Source organism: Schistocerca piceifrons, chromosome X (assembly GCF_021461385.2).
Source record: "Schistocerca piceifrons isolate TAMUIC-IGC-003096 chromosome X, iqSchPice1.1, whole genome shotgun sequence".
NCBI lineage: Eukaryota > Metazoa > Arthropoda > Insecta > Orthoptera > Acrididae > Schistocerca > Schistocerca piceifrons.
The window spans coordinates 686648464-686669706 of record NC_060149.1 but is presented as its reverse complement, the minus strand read 5'-3'; the positions used below and the strand labels follow the sequence as shown (position 1 = coordinate 686669706).

The 21243-nt window shown below is 42.9% G+C and overlaps 2 non-coding genes across 2 annotated transcripts; both read left to right on the top strand.

Moving 5' to 3' along the window:
• The first annotated feature begins 20447 nt into the window (after positions 1-20447).
• On the top strand, positions 20448-20522 carry Trnat-ugu. Its single transcript has one exon. It is a non-coding gene; the product is annotated as a tRNA-Thr (tRNA).
• Positions 20523-20887: 365 nt separating this feature from the next.
• Positions 20888-20962, top strand: Trnat-ugu. Its single transcript has one exon. It is a non-coding gene; the product is annotated as a tRNA-Thr (tRNA).
• The last annotated feature ends 281 nt before the right edge of the window (positions 20963-21243 follow it).

Here is a 21243-nt window from a genome sequence, read left to right as displayed (position 1 = left end):
TTGTGGTAGTTTTTCTGTCTTATATCCCACAAACAGCGCCTCTTACTAACTTCTGCTATTGAAATTTCGGTGAAATCCGTCGACATGTTGTCTGCTGCCTCACAAAACCCTGTACAGTTTGGAATATGGCTGCCGCTGTCGCACGCGCTACAAGCGACAAGATTCAAACACGTTTGAATTCAAACGTCGCCATTTGCAGGCAGTGACACAGATGTCGCTCATGTAGGACACTTCCATAACAATACCTGCGGTTGTACTTTGCCGCCTGAAGCTGTCGCGCGCTGTCGGTCGCTTCTGTCGCCCACATAGGACATGGCCTTTACCCCCTGCTGGTCAAGGCGGCACACCACGATGCGATGGGCAACTGAAGTCATGGACGGCGGCAATCTGTTATTAAACGCGCGTTCCCGAAAAATGCAAGTACCCGGTCTCGCGTTCTGTTAATTCAGGATGCAGGCACTTCCCTATGAGCCTCTGGAACCTCGATGGATTCCAGTGTGTAGGTGGACCCGTTTGCTGGTCTGCCAAACCAATTTCACTCCGTGCCACGACTGTGCGTGTCGGAATATGTCAAATGTTTAGACAGCCGACTCAAGACAAAGAAGTACACGCCTGCGTCACTCGTTCAAATGGCTCTGAGCACTATGGGACTTAACGTCTGAGGTCATCAGTCCCCTAGAACTTAGAACTACTTAAACCTAACTAACCTAAGGACATCACACACATCCACGCCCGAGGCAGGATTCGAACCTGCGACCGTAGTAGTCGCGCGGTTCTAGACTGAAGCGCCTAGAACCGCTTGGCCACCGTGGCCCGCGCGTCACTCATGACCGTGATGATATAAGCAGTACCTCTGACGGATCAGAAGGTGATTGGCACAGGCTCCAAGTCGCACACTAGCAAAGGACACAAGTCTCACCGTTCAGGTAGAGAGAGGGAGGGGGGTTGGGTTGTTTGGGGAAGGAGACCAGACAGCGAGGTTATCGGTCTCATCGGGTTAGTGAAGGACGGGTAAGAAAGTCGGCCATGCCCTTTGAAAGGAACCATCCCGGCATTTGCCTGGAGCGATTTAGGGAAATCACGGAAAAACTAAATGAGAATGGTCGGACGCGGAATTGAACCGTTGTCCTCCCGATTGCGAGTCCAGTGTCTAACCACTGCGCCACCTCAGTCGGTTTAGGTAGACACCTGCAGTTCTTTACTAGCAAAGCGCCGCTACAAAAGACTTGCACAAGAGTGATCCTTCTTCCTTTCTCACCACTTCCTCCTCAGCTCGGTTCCAAAAGAACATTTCTCTTTTTTGACTTACCCCTCTTTCGCACAAGCCAATCACGAGCTGGAGCCCAGTATCCTAAGCTTGGAGAATGGCCTTTGCACTGCCAACCGATTTGACAAATCATACAATTTAAAGTTAATTGGAAGAAAACGGAAAAACGATTCTGCTTCGTGGCCTCTTTCCCACACATCTGCCGTGTCTTTTGCTAACTCAATTAAGAGTGGAAGCACAGCCCTCCATAAACAGCTTGTTATCTACCCTGTGGCGTCCATTTCTAAGTTTCCAAAGAACGGACATAAACTTACCAAAAGCATCATACTTAAACATGTTTTGAAACAGTCTGGACGTCTGGATGCCAGTTTCCCTGTCCCAAGGAAATACGCAGAACGTTTGCATTTATTTTGGCGGCTTGCTCTCTGACAAGGTCCCATCCTCTGCTGTATTCGGCTGGTCCCGGAGGAGATTCGAGTCCTCCCTCGGGCATGGGTGTGTGTGTTTGTCCTTAGGATAATTTAGATTAAGTAGTGTGTAAGCTTAGGGACTGATGACCTTAGCAATTAAGTCACATAAGATTTCACACACATTTGAACATTTTTCTGGTGTATTCCCGGCCTAAAATGCGCTGTCGGCGACTTCTCAGCGCTGGCCCATATACCTACATGCCAGCCTCCCATCCGGCGCCAAGTTAATGTGTTTTGCACAATACGACCGCGGCATGTCGCCTCACCGTTCCCCAGAAAAACGTGCTTTGTCGGCCTACCAACGCCGTGCTTTTACTGCAGTAGTTTAAGTCGGCACTCTGTTCCTTTGAACGCAGGCAAAGCTTACCGTATTTCCGTTTGGCATTTACCGGCGTGATGTGCGGGTAATGAGCAGCTGCTCGACCATGAAACGCAAGTTATTTCACCTTCCACCTAACTGCCATAGTACTTGCAGTTTATTCTGATGCAGTATGGAATTCCTGTGTGATGGTCTGGACGGATGTCTGCCTATTACACATTCGACCGTCTTCAACTGTCGGCGGTCTCTGTCGATCAACAGGCGAGGTCGGCTTGCACGCTTTTGTGTTGTACGCGTCCCTTCACGTTTCCACTTCACTATCATATCTGAAACATGTTTAGGAGTGTTAAATTTCGTGCACAGACGTATGACACAAGTGACACCCAGTCAACTGACCACTTTTGAAGTCCGTGAGTCCCGCGCAGCACCCCATTCTGCTTTCTAGATGTCTAATGACTACTGAGGTGGCTGATGTGGAGTACCTGGCAGTAAGTGGCAGCACAATGCACCTAATATGAAAAACGTATGTTTTTGGGCGTGTCCGGATACTTTCGATCACATAGTGTTTTCCAGTGCTGGAGACGCCATCAGAGGCTTTAACGAGTCAGAACGCCGTTACAGTTTCAAACAGCCTCAGCAGGCGCATTGCTGTTATGCATCCAAGCAAGCTTTTGATGTAATCAGATCGCTGCCTAAGAAAGCAGAGATAGCCGACATACGTTATGAGGTTGTAGTGGAGAAAAGTTTGCACCATTTGCGTTTTCTAGCACTAAGGCCCACATTGTATAATTTCACTCTTTCTCCTTTTTGTCAAAGATATTTTAGGGCTTTTGAATTTCTTTTGTGTATGTGTAAATCTTAGTAAAGTAATGATCAGTGGTTACTAAGACTGTTGTGTCAGAGAAACGAATTTGGTGATCCCCAGGTGGCAGTGCATGGTCTTCTACAGCTGATTTATTTGTCTTGTCTAGGGGACAGTTACTCTTGTGTTCCTTAAGGTGGGCGTTAATGCTTGTTGTTTTTTTTAGTTGCTATTTACACTTGACCGCAAGAGAAACTGATTTTCTAAAATAGTGTTGTGGTAAGTGGCGGCCATAGGTCCTTGCAGCGTCCAAATATTGACACACCTTTCTAGTTAGGTTAAACACTTTAAAAACACTGTGTTTTCTAAGGTCTCTGCTGGTGCGATCTGTGATATTAAATACGAATGGAAGGAAAACGTACCCATTAGTTGGCTCTTTTTTCATTAGAAGCTCTAAATCTTTCAGGATGTAGGCCCCCATTCATCTGTTTACCACAGTAGTCTCTTCTTCTGAAGGCAGATCTAGAATGATCGAGTTCATCCTCCAAACACTGGGGTCTACCAGTGTTGTGATAACTCCTCTCTTTCCCATCGGATGGTGACTGGAATTTCTGTGAATATATCTTTCTATGTGAGTGGATTTGCTGCAGACTTTATGATCTAAGATTCTTTCAAGTTTTCTAAGCACCTGAACATCCGAAAATGAAATTTTACCCTCATTATATTTTTCCATAGTGAAGTATATATTAGAATTATTATTGAAGAAATTTAAAAGTTCTGGCAATTCTATTTCTCCACGAGGCCATCGAACGTGGGTATCATCAACGTACTGAAACTAACATGAGGTATTTCTCCTTCGCTGACCGAAGGGCTGCTTCTTCAGAGGATTACACATGAAAATTCGCTACAACTGGGCTTAGTGGATTCTACATGGCAACACCATTAGTTTGCCCACATAATTTGTTGTCCCAATGAAAGCAAGTTGATGTGAGACAATATTTAAAGAGATCTACCGTATCTTTTCCGAAAATACTTTCCAACTATGTCATCAACTCACTAACAGCAGTAGTAAACAGAGATAACAGTGTCAAAACTGATGGTAACATCACTTGGACTAAATCTGAAGGACTTTAATTTTTCAGTAAATCGACCAGAATCTGTAGTGTGTGTGTCAGGTTTTCCTATAAATTTCTGTAGGAGACTAAGTATTGGGCAGCCCCTCAGGTCGGACAGTCACTGCTACTGACAATCTATCTCAATTGAATGTCATGTCTGTGAATTTTCCATACATCATTTTCCATTGACCACATCTTCTTTGGTGACACCGATGCTGTCAGTGAGGGGAATCGAAGAGGTCTATATTAGCTTATTCTCTGTCCTAAGAACAGTATTTCTGGCTTGTCCCTTGAGTTCTCTGTATCTTCTTGGATCTAATAAGTCCCCAGTTCTCTTCCGGTAGTCTTCTTTTTTCATTATCATCACTGTAACATTACCTATACCTTCTGACAGAATTAGAATATCATTACAAGAATTTAAATATCGGAGATCTTTCTACTAGCCTTTCGTAAAGTTACTGCCAGCTCATTTGCTCCTAAGCAAGATCCTGGCTATTCTGCACGTGGTACAGATAACAAAAAAAACAAAAACAAAAAAAAACAGAGTTCAACTTCGATGTCAACAACAATATCTTCCATTCGTATTCTAGAAGGTGGAACCTCATAGTTTTTTTCTGTGGCAAGCATATCTATTTCACTCTTAAATAGAACCCTGTCAGACCTATTAGTAACAGTATGACCCCTATCTGAAGGTAAGAAAGTTACTCTCTTCTTTTGCTATCTATCGAATGTCTACACTGAAGAGCCAAAGAAACTGGTACACCTGCCTAATATCGTGTAGGGTCCCCGCGAGCACGCAGAAATGCCGCAACATTACGTGGCATGGACTCAATTAATGCCTGATGTAGGGCTGGAGGGAACTGACACCATGAATCCTGCAGAGCTGCCCATAAATCCGAAAGACTACGAGGGGGTGGAGACCTGTTCTGAACAGCATGTGCGAGGTATCCCAGATATTTTGAATAATGATCATGTCTGAGAAGCCTGGTGCCCGGTGGAAGTGTTTAAACTCAGAATAGTGTTCCTGGAGCCACTCTGTAGCAGTTCCGGATCTGTAGGGTGTCGCATTGTCCTGATGGAATTGTCCAAGTTCTTTGGAAAGCACAATGTACATGACGGATTCAGGTGATCAGACATCTACATCTACATCTACATCCACGTGATTACTCTGCTATATACAATATAGTGCCTGGCAGAGGGTTCAATGCACCACCTTCAAGCTGTCTCTCTACCGTTCCACTCTCGAACGGCGCGCGAGAAAAACAAGCACTTAAATTTTTCTGTGAGAGCCCTGATTTCTCTTATTTAATCCCCATGATCATTTCTCCCTATGTAGGTGGGTGTCAACAGAATGTTTTTGCAATCGGAGTAGAAAACTGCTCATTGAAATTTCATGAGAAGATCCCGTCGCAACGAAAAACGCCTTTGTTTTAGTGTTTGCCACTACAGTTCACGTATCATGTCTATGGCACTATCTCCACTATTTCGCGATAATACAAAACGAGCTGTCCTTCTTTGTACTTTCTCGATGTGATCCATCAGTCTCACTTGATCCAGATCCCACACCGCATAGCAATACTCCAGAATAGGGCGGACAAGCGTGATGTAAGCAGTTTTTTAGTAGATCTGTTGCACCTTCTAAGTGTTCTGCCAATGAATCGCAGTCTTTGGTTTGCTCTACCCACAATATTATGTATCGGATCGTACGAATTTAGGTTATTTGTAATTATAATCTCTAAGTATATAGTTGAATTTACAGCCTTAAAATTTGTGTGACTTATCGCGTAATCGAATTTTAGTGGATTTCTTTTAGTATTCACGTGAATAACTTCACACTTTTCTTTATTCAGGGTAAACTGCCACTGCTAGCACCATACATATATCTTATCTAAATCGTTTTGCAATTCGTTTTGGTCACCTGATGACTTTACAAGACGGTAAATGCCAGCATAATCTGAACAATCTAAGACTGCAACTCAGATGGTCTCCCATGTCATTAATATAGATCAGGAATATTGGAGGACCTACAACACTTCCTTGGGGAACGTCGGATATTACTTCTGTTTCACCCGACGACTTTCCGTCTATTACAACGAACTGTGACCTCTCTGCCAGGAAATCATGAATCCAGTCGCACAGCTGAGGCGATTTTCCATTAGCACGCAATTTGTTTAGAAGATGCTTTTGAGGAACGGTGTCGAAAGCCTTCTGGAAATCTAAAAATATGGAATCAATTTGACATCCCGGGTCGACAGCACGCATTACTTCATAAATATAAAGAGCTAGTTGTGTTTCGCCAGAACGATATTTTCTGAATCCGTGCTGGCTACGTGTCAATAAATCATTTTATTCAAGGTACTTCATAATGTTCGAATACAATATATGTCCAAAACCCTATTGAAAATCGGCGTTAGTGATATGGGCCTGTTTTGCCACGGATTCCTCATACATCCCTTATCGGGTATTGGTGTGACTTGAGCAATTTTCCAGTGTTTAGGTACGGATCTTTCTGTGAGCGAGTGGTTGTATATAACTGCTAAATATCGAGCTATTGGATGAGCATACTCTAAGAGGAACCTGACTGGTATACAATCTGGACCGGAGGCCTTGCCTTTATTAAGTGATTTAAGCTGCTTTGTTACACCGAGGATATCTACTTCTATGTTTCTCATCTTGGCAGTTGTTCTTGATTGGAATTCAGGAATATTTACTTCGTCTTCTTTGGTGAAGGAGTTTCGGAACACCGTGTTTAATAACTCTACTTTAATGGCACTGTCATCAGTGATTTCACCGTTGTTATCGTGAAGTGAAGGAATCGAATGCGTCTTGCCACTGGTGTGCTTTATGTATGACCAGAATCTCCTTGGGTTTTCTACCAGATTTCGATACAGAGTTTCATTACGGAAGTTATTAAAAGTATCTGGCATTGAAGTACGCGCTATATTTCGAACTTCTACAAAACTTACCCAGTCTTGGGGATTTTGCGTTCTTTCAAATTTGACATGCTTTTTTCGTTGCTTCTTCAACAGCGATCTGACCCGTTTTGTGTACCATGGGAGATCAGTACCATCACTTACGAATTAATGTGGTATATATCAATTGCTGTCGATACTATCTCTTCGAAATTATTCCACACATTTCTACGCTTACGTAATGAGAACATAATGAGTGGAGACTGTCTCTTAAAAAGGCGATAAGAACGTTTTTATCAGCTTTCTTAATAGATGTACTTAACGTTTCTTTTTGATGGTTGGGGGTGTTACAGTATTCAGCCTAGCAGCAATTGCCTTGTGGCCGCTAATAACTGTATCCGTCATTATACTCCCTATTTATCCACGATTATTTGCTGCTAAGATGTCAAGTACGCTTTCGCAACCGTTTACGCTTCGAGTGGGCTCATGAACTAATAGTTCAAAATAATTGTCTGAGAAAGCATTCAGTACAATTTCGGATGACTATTTATGCCTGCCGCCGGCTTCAAACGTATAATTTTTCCAGCATATCGAGGGTAGATTGAAGTTACCACTTATGGTAATGTGTAAGTGGGGTACCTATTTGACAGGGTGCTTATGTCCGTGGCACCTGTCAGAGTCGTGTCTAGACGTATCAGGGGTCCCATATCACTCCAAATGCGCAGGCCCCACACCATTACAAAGCCTCCACCAGCTTGAACAGTCTCTTGCGTGAAATGCAGCATCCATGGATTCATGAGGTTGTCACCATACCCGTAGACGCCCATCCGCTCAATACAGTTTGAAACGAGACTCATCCGATCAGGCAACTTGTTTTCAGTCATCAACAGTCTAATGTCGGTGTTGACGAGCCCTGGCAAGGCGTAAAGCTTTCTGTCCTGCAGTCATAAAGGGTACACTTGTGGGCCTTCTGCTCCGAAAGCCCATTTCGATAATGTTTCGTAGAACGGTTCGCAACTTGACACTTGTTGATGGCCAGCACTGAAATCTGCAGTAATTTGCGGAAGGCACTTCTGTCGTGTTGAGGAATTCTCTTGAGGTGTCGTTGGTTCCGTTCTTGCAGGATCTTTTTCCGGCTGCAGCGATGTCGGAGATTTGATCTTTCACCGGATTCCTGATATTCATGGTACACTCGTGAAATGGTCATACGGGAAAATCCCCACTTCATCGCTACCTCGGAGATGCTGTGTCCCATCGCTCGTGCGTCGACTACAGCACAGCGTTCAGTCTCAGTTAAATCTTGATAACCTGCCATTGTAGCAACGAATCTAACAATTGCTCCAGGCACTTTTGGTGTAATATAGGCATTGCCGACCGCAGCGTCGCATTCTGCCTGTTTACATATTTCTGTATTTGAATACGCATGCCCATATCAGTTTATTTGTTGCTTCTGTGTAATGCTGCAGAATCTACTTCCATGGTGTGGTAGTTTAACAATCGATTTATCCTAAATATAACATCACAGCTTATTACCGAGCATAAGGTAAACTCCATTAACTTACAGGTCACAGCAGCCATGTCCTGTCACTTGTGATGGAGGAGCTTCCGGAGCAGCGCTGACTCTGCAATCGAAGATCGACGCACAGCCGCCGAAATGAAGTTTTTCTACACTCTTCGAAAATTCGATGCTATAGAGGTGTCTCTGCATCGCAGCAGAAAGGTGAGAGAACTACGTAAATGAGAACACTTCTTCTGTGTGCCTTCCAAAAGTGTATCTTCTCTTGACACTTCCTCCTCATAAAGGCGTTTAGCAACATAATATAGGCTTTCAAGCACGATGATTGCTTTATTGCTGTTATTTTTTTTTCAAGGACGTAAGACCGTGGTCCATGGCTTATCTTACTGCCTAACGTTCCGTATTCCAATGCTGGAGACTTCATAAGAAAGTTTACCTAGTGAGATTGCAGTTACAGTCTCAGACAATCTCAGCAAGCTGACTGAACTGCTAAGCTCGGCTCATGACGTCATTAGACCTCTGCCTAAGAGAGCGGTGTTGCACCGACGTATGAAGGCCTATGTTTTGCAGCTTGTAATAGGAAGAGTTGGCACTGATTGTTTTACTTAGCACTAAGGCCCACAACTTCTGTTCCATTAATTTTTTTTCGCTTCAATTTCTATGGCCTCCGTGTACATCCTAGCAAAGTAATGATTAGATCGTGCAAAAACCACTGTGGGAGAGACACGAATCTGGTGGTTCCTTGGCAGCAGTACATGATCAGCTACTGTGATTTATTCGTCTTTTCGAAGCGACCGTTACTCTTGTGTTCCTTAAGTTGCGCGTTACTGCTTATTTTTGTAGTTCCTATGTGCACTTGCCCGCAAGTGCTAGGGATTTCATATATTCCTGCTGTGACAAGTGGCCGGCGAAAATCCTTTGCAGTGCTCAAATACTAGAACACCTGTCTAGTTTGCTTTAACACTTTATCAATACGATGATTTCTGAGTTATCTGCTGGTGCAGTCTTTGATAGTTGTTACAAATTAAAGGAAAACATACGTCTGCCCGATTCCGCTATGTAAGGTAGCGTTATGATAAGATAAAGAATCGACGGTTGCGTGGATGCAATAGAACAGTTCGGTTTGTTGAGCTCCTTTGAGACTGTAACTGTTTTCTGACTCGCGAAAACCTTTGATGACGTCTGCAGCATTTGAAGACGAAACGTAAGGCGGTGAAATATACTCTGGATCACGGCCTTACGCCTATTAAAAAATATTAGCAGTAGTGCCAGTATTATCTCGCCCTCGAGGAGTACCACAACCCAGATGACTCCCGTCAAAACTGTTAGTGTGTTGTATGTAAAGAGACTTCCTTTTTGTATAAAATACGGCAAGGTGTCGAAAGATGAGAGCTCAGTTACGCTTTAAATTTTGTGTTTAAATATATGAGATTGTTAGAGTAGACAGGATGATAAAACATCAAGAAACGAAAAGTGGAGATACAGTAGACACAAAATGAATGGTACTGCGCTGATAGACTTAAGATAACTATTTATAAAATATACTCGGAATATTTTTAGAAAAAGTAACAATATTATTTATGTCATTATAGTACTGAAGTCGATCAACCTTAATTAATGTCATAACTAAATATGGAAGCATATCATGAGTTTAATTAAAGACATTGATAAAGCATTTTGTAGGCAATTAATTTTCAAAATACGATATCTCTGAGAGAATTTATCGTTTTGTAAAAATGGGTGAATGAGTAACATTTACAGTACATTAATATTCCCTAAACAGTAACACTGTGCAATATGCAGCAAGCTCTAATGCTGCTGAGACTATTAGGAAGTGGAGACGCCATGATGGCGAGTTACGGTCACACATTCCAGCCGGAGATAGTGTGGTTGGTTCCAATTGGCTGAGTAAAGCCGACCCTTATAAAGGAGTGAGTATATTCCTGACCACTGATTGGCTAAAAGGCAGGATCTCCAGTGTCAGTGCTCGTTAGAGTCAGGTGGCGATGGCCACCGTGAATGGTCGTATAAGAGATGGTCATAGCCGTTTGTGTGAAGTAATTTCAGTATTATTAGTGTTGGGAGACAGCAGTTGCTGATTATGATCATGCGTGTAAACTCACTCTTAAGAAATATTGCATTTTTATAGTCGGTTGTGGGCCGTGGTCGATTACGGTCGCCCATGCAACGCCACTGTTAAGATTTATTGCATTATTAGAGTTGGACGACACAGGCCAAAGTGGCTGATCACGTATCTAATGGCCGAACCCACCTGTGGTCACGAGCCTAAATTTTGTTAAAAGCGAGAGCTGTAGCATGCGTAACTTGTTTCACTGCTCAGAATGTTTTTCAAAAAGAGTTGTTAAGCGTTATTGGATTTATGTGGCAGCAATTTACACTAGTCATATGTCATACAGTCATTTGCTGTAACTCTTTCGTGTGGTAACGATGCTGTGGGAAGACTTAGTGTTCGGAATAAAATAACGCATCTCTTTAATTGTACTGAAGTGCTCTTCACCGAGAAGGGGATCCTCATTTTACTGTAATCATAACCTTCACTGCTCCAATTCATAAACAAAGCCATGGCTGAGCACATGCTCTGCAGTAAAAGGGACAGTATCATCTTTATAAGACGACAGGTGGGAGATAGAAACACTGCGAGGTGTGCGTGGTCTTTAAGGCCTACATTCCAAACTGCAGCTCTCATGTGTAGTCTCATGTGTACGATCGCTCTGTTAAGTCAGCCACCGGGGCACGACTTTTGAAGCAATGAAGTTGTACTGTTATGACGACGGACGCTGTTTGGTGTACCGCTCTGACTGGTTCCACAGAATGTCTCTTAAGCTATTTCACATAGAGTCTTATCAAGAGGTGTTTAATCACCGTTGTTAAACCATGCACATTCAAACATTTCAAGCTGTAAATCATTCAAATGACTTCAAGTCGTATTGCTTGAAATAATTCTGTCATTCTTGTTTGACTATTATGACTACCATACTGGGTCCACATCGTGTTGTAAAGTGAACAACTGTAAGTCCCTCATTACCACATTATAAAATTATTTTGATCTTGTGATTAAACTTTTCATATTCATCATTATCCAGGTTACTATATTATGCGAGAAATGCTTCCGTTGCGAATTAAATGTAGGGTGTGCTCGTCATACACAATTATTTTCTTTTATCTATGCTGGTTCTCTTAGTAGATGTGTTGTTTGGGCTGTTTTTGGATTTTTGCAAGACATTACCAGGACAAGGTAGATATACTTGGTAGAAGTTAAATCATCTGCTTATCAGTGCACACCACTTGCAAATTTGTTATCCCTTTGCCAGGATTTTGTTCATTTTGAATACTAACGAACACTTCAATGATTTGCAGATGCTAAATATGTATGGGATTTGGGTATACTGTAAGTCCTGATTACCTCCTCACCGCTCTCTGTATCTCCTCCTCCTCAAAAAAAATGTTCAAATGTGTGTGAAATCTTGTGGGACTTAACTGCTAAGGTCATCAGTCCCTAAGCTTAAACACTACTTAAATTATCCTAAGGACAAACACACACACCCATGCCTGAGGGAGGACTCGAACCTCCGCCGGGATCAGCCGCACAGTCCATGACTGCAGCGCCTGAGACCGCTCGGCTAATCCCCCGCGGCTCCTGCTCCTCCTTCCTTCTCTCTGTCCATTGCCCCCCCCCCCCACACTCTCTATCCGTCTCCTTCTCCCACTACCTTTCTCGACCTTTTCTTCCGTCCTATCTTTGCTCATCTCCTCCTTCCCCTCTCTATGTCCCTTTAGCAATCCCCTGAACGTTGAACCTTGTGTATTGTTGTAGCTTATGAAATGTTGATTGGGAACTGAAATCGTTTGAAATAATTCGGTAAATCGGTTCTAATCATTGGTATATGGGGTATGAGAGGCCTGTCGAGCTGCTGGTTATGTGAGGGTAGTAGCTTCAACAATAGAATTTCCTATAGTTTTAATCAGCAAATGAGTAAGACTACAATGTATCGAATGATCACATTCCGTAATAGTATTCTAATCATAAGCCCACAGCCACGAATAGAACTTTCCTATTTTCTTTTATAACCGGCTACGAGGAAAGAAACAAAATAGTTGCGCATACAATTTTTGTTTAAAGTTATATATGTAATGAGAAAGAATACATAGGGGAGAAACTAATTGTCCAATGGTTTAAATGCCCTGTTATCGCACTCAAAAGAAACTGAAAAATAAACACCACGTACACCCTTTCATAGCACAGAGTAGCTCAGTATTTTCTTCCTCACAGTTGTTTTAACAGAATTCCTGTACGTTGTTGTTCCAAAAAATATTGCCTATGCCCTTCCGAATGTTAATAAGAGCATGTGTAAAAATTTGGAGTACATCTGTCACGAAATTTTCGAGATATTTGTCAACAATCGTGTACAAATTGGAAGTAAATCGGTCAAGAACTTTTCGAAATTTTTGTTACCAGTGTCTGTCCAAATGTTACTCTAGTCTTGATTCAAGAAGTACAACGGTCAAGAAATATTCGAGGATTTCGCTAACTACGTCGACGCCTTCAGTCATATACAAGGGTTGGAACTTTAATAGTGGCAACTATTTATTCACAAACGATACAAAAGAGTTACATGTTTGCACCTGTTACTGTCCTTCAGCCGGCTGGGGTGGCCGAGCGGTTCTAGGCACTACAGTCTGGACCCGCGCGACCGCTACGGTCGCAGGTTCGAATCCTGTCTCGGGCATGGGTGTGTGTTATGTCGTTAGGTTAGTTAGGTTTAAGTAGTTCTAAGTTCTAGGGGACTGATGACCTCAGAAGTCAAGTCCCATGTGCTCAGAGCCATTTGAACCATTTGAACTGTCCTTCAATGTAGTCACCAGCGTTATGCAGAACCCGTTGCCAGTGATGTGGAAGGCGTAGTATACCTTTAGCAGAGCCTGTTTTTTTTTTATGATGCGAATGGACTGGTCTACTACCTGTCGAATCTCGAGAACAGTTCTGAAGCGAATGCCACCGTCAATGCACAGTATTACTGTTTGTTTTTGGATCATAACCTGCGGCCAGCTTTGCGAAAGAAGCGGCAACACTTTCTGCGTAACCCACCCATCATTTTGCACGACAATGCGCGGGCGCATACAGCGCTAGCTGTGGCTGCTCTGTTCGGTCGATGGGACTGGGAAGTACTGTACCATCCACCATATTCCCCGGAGTTAAGTCCTTGTGGCTTTGATTTGATTCCGAAGATGAAGGAACCACTTCGTGGCATTCGCTTCAGAACTGTTCCAGAGATTCGACAGGCAGTAGACCGCTCCTTTCACACCATCAGCAGAGCAAGCTCTGCTAACGGTATACTACGCCTTCCACATCGTTGGCGACGGGTTCTGTGCAACGCTGGTAGCTACTTTGAAGGACAGTGACAGGTGCAAACATGTAACTCTTTTGTATCGGTTATGAATAAATATTTGCCACTATTTGAGTTCCAACCCTCGTATATATGAGGTACTAGGAATCAACCCATACCGAAACACCAACTTTAGTACTTAGTGTAGCCTCCACAGGCAGCAATGCATGGAGGAAAGACGACGTCGGCTATGATCCGATGACGGCATTTGCCACCTGAGTAAAGTAGATGTACTGATAATGGTTTCAACGTCATCCGCCAACATACAGCGTAGTGTCATAGCCATCAGAGCTCCATCTGTGTCTACCGTTTAATAGGGAATGCTCACAGCCCGAAAGTTTAGTGTGGTACGAACGTGTGGAGCAAGCAGGCAACCTTGCCACGGAGGGAAACTCGTGTTTCCGATAGCCCACTGGGCGAGTGTGAAAGGGCGTAGTGGCCTTCCGAGAGGCTGGATGGTCGTTTCGGAGAATTGCCACACAAGTTGGACGTGTTGTAGCAGTTGTGCAACGGTGCTGGTATCAGAGGTCATGTGAACATTCTCTCACCTGTAGACGAGGTTCTGGGCGTCCACGCAGCACAGATGTCTGATAGGATCGTCATATTGTGAGGGCAGCAGTGACAGATCGTACAGCTAACACAGCGTAAATAAGAGGGCTCGTGAATCCACACGTGTCAACACGAACTGTTGCCAATCAGTTCTCAGTAGTGGGACTATGGGCACGCACACCTCTAGCCCATCATTCACCAACGCCACAGCATCTACGTGCACGGCTCCATTGGTGCCGTTCAAAAGGTTCAAACGGCTCTGAGAAATATGCGACTTAACTTCTGAGATCATCATTCGCCTAGAACTTAGAACTAATTAAACCTATCTAACCTAAGGACATCACACACATCCATGCCCGAGGCAGGATTCGAACCTGCGACCGTAGCAGTTGCTCGGTTCCAGACTGTAGCGCCTAGAATAGCACGGCCACTCCGGCCGGAATTGGTTCCGTCAGACGATCACTTGGAAGATAGAATGGCGCGCTGTTGGTCTTCAGCGATGAGAGCAGATTCTGCCCACACACAAGTGAAGGTCGTTTCCGCACATGACATAGACCTGGTGAGCACCGTCTTGTAGAGTGCATTCGTCCAAGACGCATTGGGCCCATCCCGGCCCTTATGGTCTCGAATACGATAAACTTCAACTCTCATTCACCTCTGGCGTTTCTGGAGGGGACTCTAACAAGCATCTCGGTACGTGCAGAATGTTGTTAGATACGTTCTTTTGCAGTTCTTGCCATAGGAAAGGGATGTGTTGTTCCAAAGGGATGATGCTCACCTGCAAATTTCCCGTGAACCTCACCGTGCTCTGCAAGGTATGTAGCGACTTTCCGGGTCAGCACGATCTTCGGACTTGTCTCCAGGCGACGACGTGTTTGGGCTGTGATGGGACTAGAAGTGCCTCGTGCGACTTGTCAGCCAACAAATCTTACAGAAGTACATAAACTGGTTGAGCATATTAAAGTATTATGTGAAAATTGGAAGTAAAGTGGTCAAGGTCGTTCCGAGATTTTTGTTGACAACTTGGAAACTTCGATAATTTATATAGTATATGTATTTTATTAGAGTATCATATCAAAATAGGAAGTAAATCAGCCTAGAACTATTTACGATTACTACGAATAACGTTGTCACATTACATCGTACTTGCACTTATATACCACATATTTTTACAAAATTTGTAGCCTTTGTACGTTCGAATGTTTATTGCAGTATGGTGTGATAATTTTAAATAAATTGGGCAAGTACTTTTTGAGATATTGATAACAGCTTTCAACAACGACTTGTCTTTGTATAGTAGTGTAGATTCTGATGTGTGATGTGCAGTTACTTGCAGTTTCTATCATTTAATGTTAATTCCTGTTAGTGTAAACCAGTTCCAAATTTGGCTTACTCTGGCATGATCTTCTGCAGTGAAATTCTGATTAGTTGTTAATTTCAGTACAACTCACTCATTGTTTCATACTGTCAGTGTTCAACAAATTTTCGTAATAACTGCATGTCTTGCGAGTGCCGAGCTGTGGGAGTGATCAGTCAATTACTACTGCTAGCAGTGTTGGGATACTATAGAGAGGTTTTGTCTGTACATTCTCCATTAATGAGTTTTACTTGAGGGATGCTACTTCGTGTGAGCTATAAGCTACGTACTTCTTGCTCTCAGAACAGTGTGATAAAATTCTTATTAATGTATGCATCATGCTTGCTAAATGTGATACTGTGTTTACACATTATGATAATTGCGTGTTTTGCCTTCTTTATGCTTAGTGTATGTTAACAGTTAAATACCAGTTCTGTATGTTACACTGGCCAACGCCAATGGGAGGGGTCACATTCTCTATCTAGGATAAATCACATTACTTATGTATTTCCATAATTTTGGCAGAGTAGAAGATTAAAATGTTGATTATTATTAGTGGGAAAGGGTTTCTGGGACATTTTTAGTAAAAAATAAATAGTTTCTTTTACATTTATTTGTATTAATTTCACAATTACAAGGATAACTCAGATTCACATTCAGAACACTTTACAATACGAACTACTTCTTCTTTCTTGATGTGTGCAGAGCAGATATACTTCCTGCGAGAAGTGCAAGATTTCATATACTTACGGTCTTTGCTTCGGGCGCATAATTAACAGTGTCCTTTCTTTGGCAGATTATGCACAGCTGCACATGTTACTTTCCGTCGCGACTCCGTAACGTTGTTTCCTCTGCTCAGAGCACCTTGATTTTGATAGCACTCATACCCAAAAGTTGATAACGCTGTAGTGTATTTTGAGTGTAGACCTACAGCATTTTGAGCGCGTCTTTTCATGTTGAGGTTACAAAGTTCACGAGTAAGATCTTTCAGGTACTTCTTTCTTCCAGAACTCTTTGTCGGGTAATTATTTGTTCATTCCTTATGTGTATCTTGAAATACAACGTATGAACTGTATGCTGCAACGTCAATCAAGTTGAAAAACACCGCCATTGGCCATCGACGCTTTGCTCGACGGCAGCTGTACGTTCTTACACACTTATCGAATGTATCCACTCCTGACTTTGTACAGTTGTAGAATAGGATGATGTCTTTCTTCTCTTCCGTCGCATTCACATCATGATGTTGGGTTGACAATACTGTGACAATCTTTCCTTTCTTAGGCACGTAACTGACAAAAGTGGCATCATCACTAAAGGCAAATCGATTGTTCCCGGTGTAGCTTTTAGAGAAACAGGACGGAGTTCTGTAGGAACATGGCGTTTGTCACTTCGATTAGTACCAAGTGTAGTTATTTTCTTTTTCAAACGATCAGATGCGAGTGGAACGGTAGTGAACTTTCTGTCCATGGTAACATTTCTTGCAGATTGTTTCAAGTTAGACATTTCATTCAATGTTCTAACTATTTCAGGGTCATTGTTATGACTCTTGTCATTAGCGTGCTTTCCAGCGTAGGGATCCGCAGCGATGCAGTATTTCGTATCTGAATCACATAACATGTTCACCTGTATTCCATATTTTCCTGGTTTTGTTGGAATATATAGCCTGAATGGGCATCGCCCATGGAAGGTCACAAGTTCTTCATCCACTGTGACTGACTCACTAGGATTATAAAACTCAGGAAATTTACTATCATGTTCCATATATCCCTGATAGGAGCAAATTTGTCGGTCTGTCTTCTAGCTGCTCGAGTTTGAGCATCATGAAAACGCAAGCACTTCAGTAAGAGCCTCAGTCTATGCTCCGAAAATGAAGCTCGGAACATCGGAAAGGTTTCTTTACTAAATGTATCACGTAAACTGTCCTTGTTCTGTCTATGGACTCCACAGTTCAATAGAATTCCAATTGCTGACACAATTTCTTCACTTTCGAATTTTTTATGGAAATATCTTCGCATGATTCCCTAAGATTTCCAAGCTTTTGATTGGTAGGCATCAAAATGTAATCCAGGATGTTATCATAGAAGTACATGGGAAAAGCTAAACCTGGTGTATCAGGTTTTATCCCTGGCTTAGTTCCTTTCGGGGTTCTCATTACGTTAGCAACAGACCTCCTTCTTTGATTTACGTAAGAGCTTCTCTTCCATATCATACTTGACGGGGCCACCATGTCTTTTTCAAGTTGATTAATTTGTGCTATCGGCCTGGGTCGTCTTCTTGTTGGTTGAATATCTATAAAAATATTAAACCAGAACCGAACACTAGGAAACTAAGCACTCTACCCAGACACACATCCTAATATACTCCAAAATATCTGCAAAAGTAATAAAAATCGATACTTACCCTGCTCACTTTCATCCAACTCGCTGCTGTCAGAAACTACTTGATCTGGAATTTCCATGACTAAATATTCAGTTTCACTGCTTGAGCTTTCGGATGGTTCACCACTAAATTCATAGTCTGAACTCTCAAGCACATTTCTAATTTCGTCATCTGTCAATTTCATCTTCTTGTACATTGTGTCAAATGCCACAAAGATATTACCTTCCACTCGCCACACTGTTTACCGGTTGACTGCGAGTGGTGATTGTTGACCAGCTACACCTTCAGTTATAACAATCAAAAAATGGTTCAAATGGCTCTGAGCACTATGGGACTTAACTTCTGAGGTCATCAGTCCCCTAGAACTTAGAACTACTTAAACTTAACTAAGCCAAGGACATCACACACATCCATGCCCGAGGCAGGATTCGAACCTGCGACCGTAGCGGTCGCGCGGTTCCAGACTGTAGCGCCTAGAACCGCTCGGCCACCCGGGCCGGCTTATAACAATCGCTGTGACCCAACAATGAGTGTAAACCAAAAGCTTTTCTTATTGTCGATTGTAGCAATTATAATTATGACAAATTTCATGTATTTATTAAATAAAATACTGAACACGACAGGAGTTTTAGCCTAAAAACATCGTTGGCGTCCGTTACTGACCCCCCCCCCCCCCCCAATTGGTATGCAACTGTTAAAAATTTATCTGCAGATGCCACAAGTGGCATTTGGTTTTTAAACTTTCGTTGTGATACTAATTAGAAACATCAGATTCTGTGGATTCTCCTGTAAATGATTGAAAGCAGTTTAATATGAGTGAAGATTTTATAGTATCTTTTATATTTTTCTGGAGTGAGTAAACGGAGATTTCTTTTGCTGGGCTTAAACTAGTCTTCTAGTCTTACTAAGATTCTCGACACATGTCTCTGCTGTTAACAGAATATGCTGAAGTGCAGTCACATTCTGCTATCCTAATTTTGGAATTAAAATTTTTGTGGGAAAACTAGGACTACTTTAAAGCAGAATTTTATTTAAAGTGGTAGATGCACTTTATGAAACTGAAGTTAAATTTACATTTAAAATCTGAGTACTACTATTACAGAAGTAGAATAATTATGTGTACTATGACATACTTTTATTACACATTCTGACTGCTGTTCATCGGCGACGAGGGATGGAATTTGCAAGCCAGTACCGCAAATGGACCTACAGTGAGTGGCGACAAGTGGCATTGTCGGATGAATCACGTTTTATGTGTCATCGGAGGGGTGGCCGTGGGCTAGTACATCTACATCTACATGACTACTCCGCAATTCACAATTAAGTGCTTGCAGAGGGTACATCGAACCACAATCATACTATCTCTCTACCATTCCACTGCCGAACAGCGCGCGGGAAAAACGAACACCTAAACCTTTCTGTTCGAGCTCTGATTTCTCTTATTTTATTTTGATGATCATTCCTACCTATGTAGGTTGGGCTCAACAAAATATTATCGCATTCGGAAGAGAAAGTTGGTGACTGAAATTTCGTAAATAGATCTCGCCGCGACGAAAAACGTCTTTGCTGTAATGACTTCCATCCCAACTCGCGTATCATATCTGCCACACTCTCTCCCCTATTACGTGATAATACAAAACGAGCTGCCCTTTTTTGCACCCTTTCGATGTCCTCCGTCAATCCCACCTGGTAAGGATCCCACACCTCGCAGCAATTTTCTAACAGCGGACGAACGAGTGTAGTGTAAGCTGTCTCTTTAGTGGACTTGTTGCAACTTCTAAGTGTCCTGCCAATGAAACGCAATGTTTGGCTCGCCTTCCTCACAATATTATCTATGTGGTCTTTCCAACTGAAGTTTTTCGTAATTTTAACACCCAGGTACTTTGTTGAACTGACAGCCTTTAGAATTGTACTATTTATCGAGTGAAATGATAATTAAATGGACACCCTAGCTGCAAACAGGCGTTCATGTACTTCATTGGGAACATGTTGAAAATGTGTGCCCTGACCGGGACTGGAACCCGGGACCTCCTGCTTACATGGCAGACGCTCTATCCATCTGAGCCACCGTGGGCACGGAAGATAGTGCGTCTGCAGGGACTTATCCCTTGCACGCTGCCCGTGAGATCTACATTCCCAACATGTCCACACCAGTACATTCGTAGTGCGCCTAATAGATGTTTGCCCATCATACTCATTACTCGTGGCAGATTAATCTACCAAGTCCCGTACGAGTTCGGGCATAGCGTGTGCGTTCGCACAAGAAGGTCAATGGCCGGGAAGCCATATTTTAACTATATATGACGGTAGTATATGTTCCCGAAAGATAAGTCCCTGCAGACGCACTATCCTCTGTGCCCACGGTGGCTCAGATGGATAGAGCGTCTGCCATGTAAGCAGGAGATCCCGGGTTCGAGTCCCGGTCGTGGCACACATTTTCAACATGTCCCCAATGAAGTACATCAACACCTGTTTGCAGCTAGGGTGTCCATTTAATTATCATTTCATTTCTAGCAAAGCTGCATGGTCATCCACGGTAACTGTTCTTTCGGGAACAGATTCTACCGTCATATATAGTTAAAATATGGCTGCCCGGCCATTGACCTTCTTGTTCGAACCCACACGCTGTGCCCGAACTCGTACGGGACTTGGTAGATTAATCTGCCACGAGTAATGAGTATGATGGGCAAACATCTATTAGGCGCACTACGAATGTAGTGGTGTGGAAATGTTGGGAATGTGGATCTCACGGGCAGCGTGCAAGGGATAAGTCCCTGCAGACGCACTATCTTCCGTGCCCACGGTGGCTCAGATGGATAGAGCGTCTGCCATGTAAGCAAGAGGTCCCGGGTTCGAGTCCCGGTCGGGGCACACATTTTCAACATGTCCCCAATGAAGTACATGAACGCCTGTTTGCAGCTAGGGTGTCCATTTAATTATGATTTCATTTCTAGCAAAGGTGCATGGTCATCCACGGTAACTGTTCTTTCGGGAACCGATACTACCGTCATATATATTTATGGAGTAATCGAATTCCAACGAATTTCTTTTGGAACTCATGTGGATCACCTCACACTTTTCGTTATTTAGCGTCAACTGCCACCTGCCACACTATACAGCAATCTTTTCTAAATCGCTTTGCCACTGATACT